Genomic DNA, 11,848 nt, shown 5'->3' on the forward strand with positions numbered 1-11,848 from the left:
ACCAGTAAACCGAAGCATAGTTCGTAGCTGAGGTTTTTCATGCACAGTCCTGAATATTTTTTTCTCCTGTTGTTCAGTTACCTGTGAAAGACAAGAAAAAGTCTGTCCAGCCCCTTTCAGGGCTAATATTAAAATGTAGGAATAAGCCAGCGAGAGCTTATTTTGTGTTCTTTGCCATAAGCATCGTTTGCTTTCCAGGTATGCATGTTCAAAGGAGTAGTGAGTACCATGGGTACAGCTCCTGCGGTAGGCAGTTCCACCCATACAGGCTGTCCTGGGAAGCGTGCGGGTTTTTGATTACCTGTAGGTTTAGATGTTGCTGGTATCAAGGAGGGAGGCTGCAGATAAAAAGCTGTGAGTCTGGGACATCCATTTACTCCCCATTGCTCATGTACTGTTTTCACAGCATCCCATAGTCGTTCAGTCCAATTAGAATGTTGAGGTTTCAGAAATCGCTTAAGCAGGCCATTTGTTCTCTCGACGATGCCATTTGCTTGTGGATAATGGGGTGTGTGAAATATCCACTGGATGCCTTCTTCTTTGGCCCATTTTTGGACGATGGTCGCTGTGAAATGTGCCCCGTTGTCGGATTGGATAGGTACAGGTTTTGGAAAGAAACTGAACCACATTTTAAGGGCTTCTAATGTGTTTGCACTAGTTGCCCGAGAGAAGGCTCCTGCTTGGACTAGTCCTGACCTGGCTTCTACCGACACGTGTTGTTTGCCCTCAGACTTTCCAAAAGGTCCAATATCATCTACTTGCCATGTGTCCCACAGTCCCTTTCCTGTCTCTGATATGTGAGGGGGGTTGTTCTAAAGGGTGACGCTCTGATCGGGTCCGGCACTGCTCGCATGAAGATCTGCAGGTACGGCACATTTCCCGAGTCCCCGGCCATCCTCTGCTCGCTGCTTCCTTGTATAGGTCTTGTGCCCCGGTGTGCTGTCGCTTTAAGTGCAACCATTCTAATAATGGATCCCAGTTTTCTCTTGGAGGTTTTCTACTTAGTGGGGCTAATCTGGCCCTCTCATCTACTTTGTGATTCCAGTGGCTAGTTGGGGTTTCCTTTTCTTGATGAGAGGCTACCCAGCCAACTAAAAAATTCCCCTTTTTTGCTACAGCAAGAATTTCTTGCCATTTTTCCTTTTGCCAAGCAGGGACCCTGTTTACTTCCCAGTCCTTTTTGTCCCAGAAGGGGAGCCATTCAGTACACCCTTTGAACACAGCAAAAGAATCAGTGTAAACATATACAGAGTCTGAGGTTTCAGATGCATGGTTAAATACACTCCAGACTGCTGCCAGTTCTCCCACTTGTGCACTACCTTCCCCTTCTGTTACAATTTGCTTGCCTGTATTTATTTGTAAGGCTACAGCACCACATTTCCAAACCTTACCTTCTCGCTTTGCTGATGCATCCGTAAACCACGCATTCTGCAATCGTTCTGAGTACGGGGGGAGCAACTTGGATCATAGAAGGTGAAAAGTCAGTGGTGCTATTTAGGGTTACCTCATCTTGTAGAGGAAGATTTTTGCGAGCTCCTTCTGTTACTTGAAAAATGGTGCAATAATGTTCCATTTGAGCATACCGTTTGCAAACAGAGGCACGTTGGGCCACCCCGTCAGGGGGTGGGATTCCTGCCAAAACTGACTTGATGACTTGAAAAGGTTCCCTTAAAATCAGGGGTTGTTTGTGGGTAGTTTTCTCTGCTTCCTGAAAAGCAGTGCTGACCACGAATAAACTTTTTTCCCAGGTAGAATATCGTTTTTCTGCATCTTTAAAACTGCGTGAGTAAAAGCCTATGGGTCTGGTAGGACCATCGGGTCCTTTCTGCCATAAATGTATAGACAGTCCAGAGCTTGCAAATCGCCATTCCATGTGTACTGGATCAGTGGGATGTATAGGAGCTAGGGATTGGTATGTGTTAGCTTCAAAAATTAGGAGTTGTAGGGCCTCATCGTGCAAGGGAGTCCAATCCCACTTTGCTTTTTTTCCTAGCAAATCATACAGGGGCCTTGCAATTATTGAAAAGTCAGGAATGTGTTTCCTCCAAAAAATTAGCAGGCCTAAAGCATGCTGCAGGTCTTTTTTAGTCTCTGGGGTTTCAATTTGGTCTAGGTGGCTGAGGGTGAATGGGGCTATACACACCATTCCTCCTTTCCACCAGATTCCCAAGAATTTTACTTCTAGGGAAGGGAGTTGTACTTTTTCAGGAGGAATACGTAAGCCCGGGGATTCTAGATGTTTAATGATGTTTGTTTGTGTTGTTTGTACAGGTGTAATCTCATCTCCTGCCACCAAAATGCCATCAATGTATTGGTATACTCTTACTCCTGGTGCAGGAGGAATGAGTGACAATTCTTGTGCTAGTGCATGATGTGCTAGAGTGGGTGAGTGTTTGAATCCTTGTGGGAGGCGAGTGAAAGTATATTGCTGGCCCTCCCCCGTGAAAGCAAAACGCTCCTGATCTTGTTCCTGCGAGGGGACCATAAAAAACATGTCCTTGACATCAATAGTGGCCATAATTTGATGAGCTTGTTCTTGTCTAGTAGCTCTCAGCTCAGCAATGTTTGGGACTGCAGCAGTGAGAGGCCCTGTATTTGAGTTAAGCCGCCGATAGTCTCCTGTCAGTCTCCAGTTGCCATTAGGCTTGCGGACTGGCCACACAGGAGCATTGTAAGGGGAACGTGTTGCAATCACTATTCCTTTTTCTTTCAAATGTGCAATAATTGGTGTGATTCCTTCTCTGGCTCCTAAAGGCAAGGGGTAAGGTTTGACATTGGTTACTAGGGAGGGGGGGAAGAGCAGGAGCAGAACTTAACAAACACAAATGGGAGGTTTCCTGCCCCAAAGTCCCTATTTTTCCTTCTTCATTGGTCCAAGGCCTTCCCTTTAGGAGGTCCAGACCCAGTGAATTTGTAGGAAATTCACCTGTAATCATTAGGGTGTCAACTGCTTTCTCTTCTGCCGGTAACCAGCGTCTTACCTTTGCTGTCATCTGGGCTTGGCTATTCTCAAAAACATCTGTGACACGTATACTCTTACGTGAGGGAGTGATTCCACGTGAGGAGGCATCTTCAATTTTAAGGGCAGACACCTGAGCACCAGTATCTACTAAAAAAGTTACCGGGGCTTTGTGGGGACCAGTAGGACAGGTTATTAACGGGTCTCCTCTGGAATTGTTAGAAAGGCGCCTGATGTGAATCCACCCTTCGCCCCCTGGCTTACCTTCTGCAAAGATAAGGGTTTTCTGTCACCTTCCCTTTCTTGTGGTTCCTCCAGGGGAGGGGCTGTAGCAGGGACAGCTTTTAATGGTTCCTCTTTTGCTGGCCACTCTTGGATGAATAGTTCTAATTTATTAGTGGGCTGGCCATCCATTAGGGTCCTTGGGACTCCCTTTTGTAAGCCCGCAATCCACAGGGCATTTCTTTTCTCCTTGCGTTCTTCCCCTGTATTTGTTTGTCTACCCAGCCCAGGGGAGAACCTTACCTTTTGGAGTTTTGCTGGGGACAGGGTTCTGCACTCTGTGCGCCGAATTGATCTAGAATCAGTTGTATTTGAAGGAATTGGGCCATATTTTCTCCCGTAATTAATTAATTCTTGTGCCACCTTCCCCCCCAGGTCCAAACCTTCCCTTTTGCCCGGTTAAGACTGAGGGAAATAGCTGCTGCCTCCAAGGTGGCTACAGCTCTTTCTGCAATTGGGAGACTTTCTATTTGTCCTTTTAGCTGCATGCCTATGGGTTTCACAGCTTCAGGGAGGCCTCTGATAAGAGGTATCATTCTCTCAGGATCCACAGGCACCATCACTGGAGATTCACCTCGTGGTGTTAATTTCCTATCATGCATCATTTGTAAACGAGCCGCTTTCTGTACACTTTCTACAGTCTGATTGACATTCCTTACTATAGCCAGGGGATCTCCTCTTTCTGCAGGACTGAGTCTGCCAGCCCAATCAGCAGCTCTCTGGGGAGGGACCAAGGAGCACGGTTATCTCCTGTGGTAAGGAAGACTCCTGCCCCTCCAGTACCCTTCTGCCTCTTTTTCTGAGAACAGAATTTGGTCAGCCCGTGTGAGAGAGAGTCTCCAAACACATTCAGTTTCAGATTCTTTGGGACTTTGGCTCTATCCTTCCTTTAGTTTGGCCAATTCAGTAGCTGTAGATGGGATTTCTTTTGTGGTTATGTCAGGTGTGTCGTCGTCTGAAGCCTCATGGGTGTATTCTGTTTTAATGAAGGGACGGAGCGAGGCTGAGGGCTTTTCTGAGTGATTACGCAAGGATTCTAAGTCCGAGAGGGGGTACGCTTCTTTAGATAGTTCCAGCTCTGACTCCTTTTTTCCCTCATTTGCTGATCTTGCAAACAGCTCCTCTCGGAGCACACAGACAGTAGCCTTTTCATTCCTTATCTCTTCCTGGAGGAGGTGGGTGTTAGCTCCAGCTGAAATTGCAATGCTTTAACCAAATGCTGTAATGAAGCAGTAATTTCCATATCAGCTTTCTGCTGGTGCTCTCTGTGTTCTACTGCAGCTAGCACAGCAGCAGCTAAGACAGAACATACCACTGGTTGTGCTTTACCTTTTTTGAGTCTCGCTCCTGTGCGCAGGACAGAGACTCGATCAACGAGTGCTTGGATATTATACCAATAGTTTTGTGCCCAGTCCGTCCCTGGAGGAGATGGCCTGGCACCAAATTCATCCAACAAAGTAAACAAAGCTTGTGTATGATGTCCCATGTTACTTACAAATGTCGGAGTGATCATTCCTAGAGGATGCCCAGCGTAAAGTAAATTTACAGAAGTCTCACCCCTGCACTCTGGGAAGGTTCCTCTTCTGCCAAACCAAAGAAAGTTACAAACACTGGAGTAGTCTCTCTTGAGGGACACCCCTTACAAAATGGTTTCTGAGGTCCTACTCCTTACACCTCGAGAGCACCTAGTGTTTACCAAAGTTACAAGTCTCAAAATTACTTTCCAAACTCCCGGGTCTTTTACCTACAGGAGTGCCAATTTCCCAGACCCTGGGCCTCGGGAGCACCGTTTTAGCTCAGGTGCATGTGCAAACACACAAGCAAGCAAACAAACAAACAAACAAAAGAGTAAGACAGAGTAAGAAAGGTAGAGAGGTGTTAGGAAATGTAGAAAGGTACGTTGTTTTATTTTCCTAAAATGACCCAATCATAAGAATTAGCAATTCATGCATTTTTTGGAAACAACACTCTCATTTTACGGGGATCCTGCCGACTATGCCAATAAAGTGTTACGATCCGGTTCAGACCCAGAAAAGCAAAGCAGGCGAAGTCTCTGAGCATAAACCAGAAAGAACTTAGAAGGTTCAAAATATTGCCAGATATGAGATTAAAACCAAACGAGATTAAATGTCGATGCCAAAAAATTGATGTATTTTATTTGACAGTAAAAGTAGGGCCCAGTTTGGGGCCAATCACCCTTGCAGTGCCTAAAGGGGCTCCAGCAGAGCTGGAGGGGGGCTGGGAGCACCCGGAAGCGGGAGCAGCCAGAGCTGGGAGCACCTGCATCTTGGCCAAGGCAGCTGCCGCCAGGTTTGGTGGTGCCTGAGCAGGGCGGGGACGATGCCAGGGACATCCCGCAGTGACGTCTTCTCTTTTCCACTGGGCGTGCGCTCGGTCCCAAAGCGGACGCCCATTCTGATCTCAGTCTCACTCCATGTTTAGACACGCTCACAGTCCTGGATTTCATCCCATGCCAGTGGCAGACCCGTGCAGCCCCAGAGCCAATACCAAGGCCAGGCTGAAGGCAAACGCCACATTTAGCCTTCACGCCAATGGTAGCTGTAATGTAAAACCCAGCCCTAACGCCGAGGCCTCTCCTAATTCCAGCCCCTTGCTAAATGCTCAGCCCTAAACCAAATGCAACGGTGTAATAAATGAATTGGTTTCAGGGTGTTGATTTTTACTGTTTGGATGAGATAGAAAAGAGGGGAGTTGATAGTTGGATACATGGGCATGTTAACGGAGGATATTGCGAGACTGTCTGGGTGTAATATTGGAGTGTGAGCACTAGGTGGAGACGCAGTTGGGGATGTGATGACGTGATGGACTAGAAAATGACCTCATGCAGGTGATGTCAACATCTTGGACCGCTTAGCCAATCATTCGACACCCTCGGGAAATGATTGGACAAAAATGCATCTTGATAAAGACCAATAGAACCCCTGGAAGCAAGCCAATCAGAAGAAGAATCCAAAATCCACCAATTGTGAACGGACCGAGGGCATAAGAACGGACCTGGGACTTTATCCGGGGAGCTCCTGCGGAACTTGGGGTCCAAGGTTGCACCCAGTGGGTCACACTGTCCTTTTTGTGTGCTGCTTTACTCTGGCTTGTCGTGCGGAGCCTGGGCTTATCCTGGGTTCTCGCTCTCAGTTGTTAATGAATAAACAAACGAGTTGGCTTTTCTCTTTTAAAAAAAGTCTCAGCCTCGTTTATAACAACGGTGAGCTCGAAGGCCAAAGCCAGCCCCAACTGCAACTCTTAAGATCAAGCCCAACACCAATCCCAACTGAAGCCCTAAGTCCAGCTTCGAGCCCAGCCCCAGCCCACACTCCAATGCCGCCTTTAGCTCTAACTCCCAAACTCAGCCCCAACTGCTGCCCTAAGGCCAACCATTCATGGAGTTAAGGCCAGTGCCCCAGGTGCACTCCCTAGCCCAAGGCAGGCTCCAAGCTCAAGGCCACCGTTAGCCCTAAGGGCAGGGCCAGCCCTAAGGCCGGCCTGAGCCGCAATGGCAGCCAAAGGCAGCCCAAGTGGGGCTTCAACGCCGACCCCTCCCCCAGCCCGCCCTGATGCCGGCCCTGCCTCCCTGCGCTGCGAGCCAGGCGCTGTCCCCGCGTGTCACAGAGGCCGCGGCCTGTGGAGCAATCAGCGGGCTCGGTGCGGTGCTGGCACTGGCCGTCCCCGAGCCCCCTGCCTCTGGGGCAGTGTCGTCGCCCGGAGACGTCGTGGCCCCGCCGCCTGGGCCGCAGAGTTGTCACAAAGGGCAGCGGCGACATTAGGACTTCCTGGCCAGCCGCTATTTCCAGGCACGATGCTTAAGCATGGATCGGCCGCTTCTGATAGCGTGTCTGTCTTGGGCGAGCGTTTTTGTGATGGCTGTGCAGGCGCGTTGGATACAGCTGCAGGACGCTCTGTTTCCACAGAAAATTTGCGGCCAGCACTGCCAGGCATGGTCACAGGATGCCTGCTAGTAGTGGCTCAGCAGCTCTGAGACCGCTCTTTGCAGCGTCCAGCGGGGAGTTAAGGGCAGCGTTGAATCGAATGATAGCAATGCAAAAGGATGCAAAGCACAGCGTGTGAACAGGAGCTTTGGAGCCCTCGGCACACAGGATATTTCAGAGGAGAAATCCCCTGGTGCACCTGGCCCCAATAAAGAGCGGCCGCTGCTGAATGCCACACTCCAGTGGCGTTTTAAATGTAATTTTTCTATTTTATAGGGTTTCATTTTTGCTAAGCTTTGGTAATGCCCGGGGTGTGATGTCATTGACCCGCTGCCTCTCGACCAATCAGATCGCTCCGCTACGTTCTGGCCCCGCCGCTCATTGTTTCCTCACAATGAGGAACCTTGGCGCTCGATTCCCATTGGCTGCCGCCCGGGGGGGCGGGGCTTAGGCTGCCTATATAAGGCGGCGGCGGTGGCAGGGCTTCAGTTGCAGTCCCGGCGTGGAGGCGGCAGCAGCGGAGCGGAGCGGGCGGAGAGGAGCGGAAGCCCCGAGGCCGGAGCTCTGGGAGCGGCCCGGCCCTCAGCGCCGCGGCCCTGGAGCCCCGGGCCGGGGCGGGTGTGAGGGGGTGGCTGGGAGGGAGATGGGATGGTTCGCTGCGCCGCTTCTCGCCGCCAATGCGCCTTTTCTCTCTGCCACTTTTCTCAGGTACCTGCGCCGGCCCCTCCAGATGGCAGTGGGAGCGCCAGCAACCCCGGCTCGGCAAAGGCAGGGACGGGCAACTACCGCGGCAACGAGGGACCGCACCCCAGCTCGGCAAAGGCAGGGACGGGCAACTACCGGGGCAACGAGGGACCGCACCCCAGCTCGGCAAAGGCAGGGACGGGCAACTGCCGGGGCAACGAGGGACAGCAAGCCCGGCTCGGCAAAGGCAGGGCCCCAGCAGCGCCGGGGCAACGAGGGACAAAATCGGAAGAGTTCGGACACCACCCGAAGCCCACCAAAGGTAAAATCAGGTAATACCATGTAATACCAGGTAAAACACGGTAATACCAGGTAAAACACGGTAATACCAGCTAATACCATCTAATATTATCTAATACAGGTAAAACACGGTAAAATCAGGTAATACCAGGTAAAATCAGGTAATGCCAGGTAAAACACGGTAAAACAAAATAAAATTGGCAAAAAACACATCAAATGCCTTGAGTGATCTTTGCTCTCCCAGCGAGTGGCTTGCGATGCAAACAAATCCCAAAGCCCCCGCCTTCCCCGTGGGAGAGGAGGCCGGAGCCCCCCCGGCCTCAGCTGGGGTGAGGAGCACGCATGGCCCGGGGCTGTCTCCGTCCCTCTGCATCCTGGGGGGTCCTGTGGTGTCTTCAGGCCTCTCCTGTCGGGGAACGATCGGGACTGGGGGGATCTCTGTCCAAGTCATGGCGGGAGATACTCGGGGCGGTCACCCCAGGGCTGAGAGGGACGGAGCCCCCCTGGCCCCAGCCCCCACACGCATTTCCCAGGGCGAGAGGGACCGGGATGTGCAGTTGGCGGAAAGGCTGCTCGGCCGCGGTGCTCTCTTGCGCGCCCGGTGCTGCGGCCACGCCTCCCGCTGCCTCTCCCGGCGCCCTCTCCTCGCTGCCGGCCTCAGTGGGCGGCGCCCGCCGTGTTCCCACCGTCATCCTTGCATTATTCTCCTTTTTAAAGGAGCCTCCAAGGCTTTAGCACATTCATAGCTGTCTCATCTCCTGTGGGAGCCACTTCGATTCGAATTTTAGCAGCCTGCTTCAGCCTTTCCAAGCCCAGGGCAGTCCCCTCGGAGCCGTCTAGTCTGTGGCTCTTACACCATGTGCTTAAGGCTGTTAAAGCCTGTTGGTCGTATTTTATGCCTTTTTTTGTTAAAAAGCAAGTCCATACCTGTAGTACGGGGTCTTCTGGTGCTGAAACTCTGCGCCCATGCTGGCAATGTCTCCCAATTACAAAAAAGGAAAAAGAAAAAAAAAAGAAGGGAAGGTCCGTCTGAGCAGCAGCTCACTGTGCTACCTTTAGTGCCGCCGAGATGGGGTGGGGGGAGCGAAGCAGTTGGAAGCGTCTTATCTGCCTCCTCTGATCTTGGGAGCAGTTTGGCTGCAAGGCGGCCGCCCGTCCTCCGAGTTGCAGGCGCAGTGCCCGGTCGCTGCAGCCGAGCCTTGGCCCACTCCCGGTGCTCTCAGCACGGCACGCAGCAGCAGGGGAGGGGTTCCACAACTCACTCGTGGTTCCGCTCCAGGGCTGCAGGTTCGGGGGGTTCTCCTCAGGCGGGCGGCGTCAGCTCCAGGAGGCCTCAGAGTGTCTCGCAGCAGGCAGTGGTGGTGGTGGTGGGGGGGGGGGGGGGGAGAGGCAAGGGTCAGCCTTCTTCGGTGGTGGTGATTTGAATACAGCGTACAGAGGGGGAGAAGGAAAGGAGTAAGTGTTGTATCATGCATTTAACGCAGCCAATACCAACGATTAGCAATGCAATTCCAGTAGCAATTGTTATTGCAAGTTGTGCTAACCATTTTCCCCACCCTGTGAGCCCAAAATACTTTAGGATGGTAGTGACCCATGAACTATCAAATACTTCTCGCGGTTGCATTGCATGAAACAAATTTCTAGTATGATTACTTATTTCTCTCATCTTAGCTCATGCCTCCTCAGCGGAGCTAGAGGCATTATGAATTGTAATACAACCCTCAGTTTCTGTTCTATTGAACATCCCACAAACTCCTTGTTCTTTTAACAATACCATATCTAAAGCTAATCTATTTTGCAGAGTCATTTTAGTATTTTGCTGGACTTGGGTGTATAATTCTCCAAATGCATCTTGTGTCCAATTGCTTCATATACTTAATTGCCAGGTAATATCTTCTAATACGAACTGGTGTCTTTTAAAGGTAACATAGGGAGTAAAGAAATTTTCCAGAAATAGAGATACTTTTTGTCCAGTGGTATAGTAATCTGGAATGTCAACTCCTTGAATTGCCCATTCTGCTCTTTGTGTTGCCTTTGAAGAGGGAACACTACGACAGTGACGTTCTTTAGACACTTTGGTGAAAGTAAAAATACGTCTGGGGCAAAGGGAGGGAATTCCAATTCCACACCTAAGTCCAGCATGTTGTTCTAATGACAAATGTGAATAAAATATCTCATCAGAGCATCCCCAAGCCATTCCAAGAGGGGCTATATATTTTGCAGTTTTCCACTTAGTTGCATCTGCATAATCAAGGACGGTGATTTTTGGCTTAGTATTGATTGGAGTCCCACGGACTGGGTAGTGGCTAAAAGGAACTCCACATGGGTTGAGAAGGTATTTGTAGGAGGAGTTACAGGACTCATCTTGATTTCTCCAGCCTTTTGAGAGGTATCCCCAGCAAGTACACACATCAGTTCCTAATGTTCAAATTCTAAGTGAAAACCATGTTTCTGGAGGATCTCCTGGTCCTTCTTTGCATGTTATCACCTTTGAGCAATTGAATAGAGGACTATCTTCTTTTGTAGTCTTTTTTTTTAGTCTCTAAATTTACCTTTAAGAACTGTTTGTACAGAGCATGCCCACATTAAATGTTGTCAGTCGATTGGGGTTCTATTCGTTATGTTCGGAAGTTGACCACAGCAGGAAGGGTTAAAAACTGTGCTATATTTGCCTTCATCTACATCTGGTGTGTAGAGTGGGTCAAACCGTGGATCCCATGGGTAAACAAGGCAGGGCTGTTTAGCATTATATTCCTCAAAGGTTATTGTCTCAGGGCTGAATTTACTTTTATCTAATTTGATGGCTGGGTGAGGGGATTCAATTTGAGATAAGATGGTTCTATTTACCTTTGGACGCCTAGTTCTACAATATTTCTGGTGCAACTGTCCTTCATGAGGTGCATCAGAAGGTGGGTCATATGTTTGGTAAAGGTTATGTACTATAGGGGTACCTCTGCACTCAACTTGGGCTCCATTTTTCTTACTTGTCCACTGTTCAGGTAGAGGCAATGGAGCTGCCACACTAGTCATATTGAGGACAAAAGATAAATTCAAGGGTACTATGTAAGATGGCAATCCTGGTTCAGCAGAATCAGGTAATGTTACACATACACCTTGATCAGTAGGATTCCATATTTTTGCAAACCCTTTTCCTAATTTCCAGGCAAGGTTCCTTTGATCTAGCTCTGCTAGCTAGCTCTGCTGAGCACATGCACAAGGTAAATAAGCATAAAAATAGAGCTAACATGTTACAATCACAATTACCAGTAAACCGAAGCATAGTTCGTAGCTGAGGTTTTTCATGCACAGTCCTGAATATTTTTTTCTCCTGTTGTTCAGTTACCTGTGAAAGACAAGAAAAAGTCTGTCCAGCCCCTTTCAGGGCTAATATTAAAATGTAGGAATAAGCCAGCGAGAGCTTATTTTGTGTTCTTTGCCATAAGCATCGTTTGCTTTCCAGGTATGCATGTTCAAAGGAGTAGTGAGTACCATGGGTACAGCTCCTGCGGTAGGCAGTTCCACCCATACAGGCTGTCCTGGGAAGCGTGCGGGTTTTTGATTACCTGTAGGTTTAGATGTTGCTGGTATCAAGGAGGGAGGCTGCAGATAAAAAGCTGTGAGTCTGGGACATCCATTTACTCCCCATTGCTCATGTACTGTTTTCACAGCATCCCATAGT

Source organism: Aphelocoma coerulescens (assembly GCF_041296385.1).
Source record: "Aphelocoma coerulescens isolate FSJ_1873_10779 chromosome Z unlocalized genomic scaffold, UR_Acoe_1.0 ChrZ, whole genome shotgun sequence".
Lineage (NCBI taxonomy): Eukaryota > Metazoa > Chordata > Aves > Passeriformes > Corvidae > Aphelocoma > Aphelocoma coerulescens.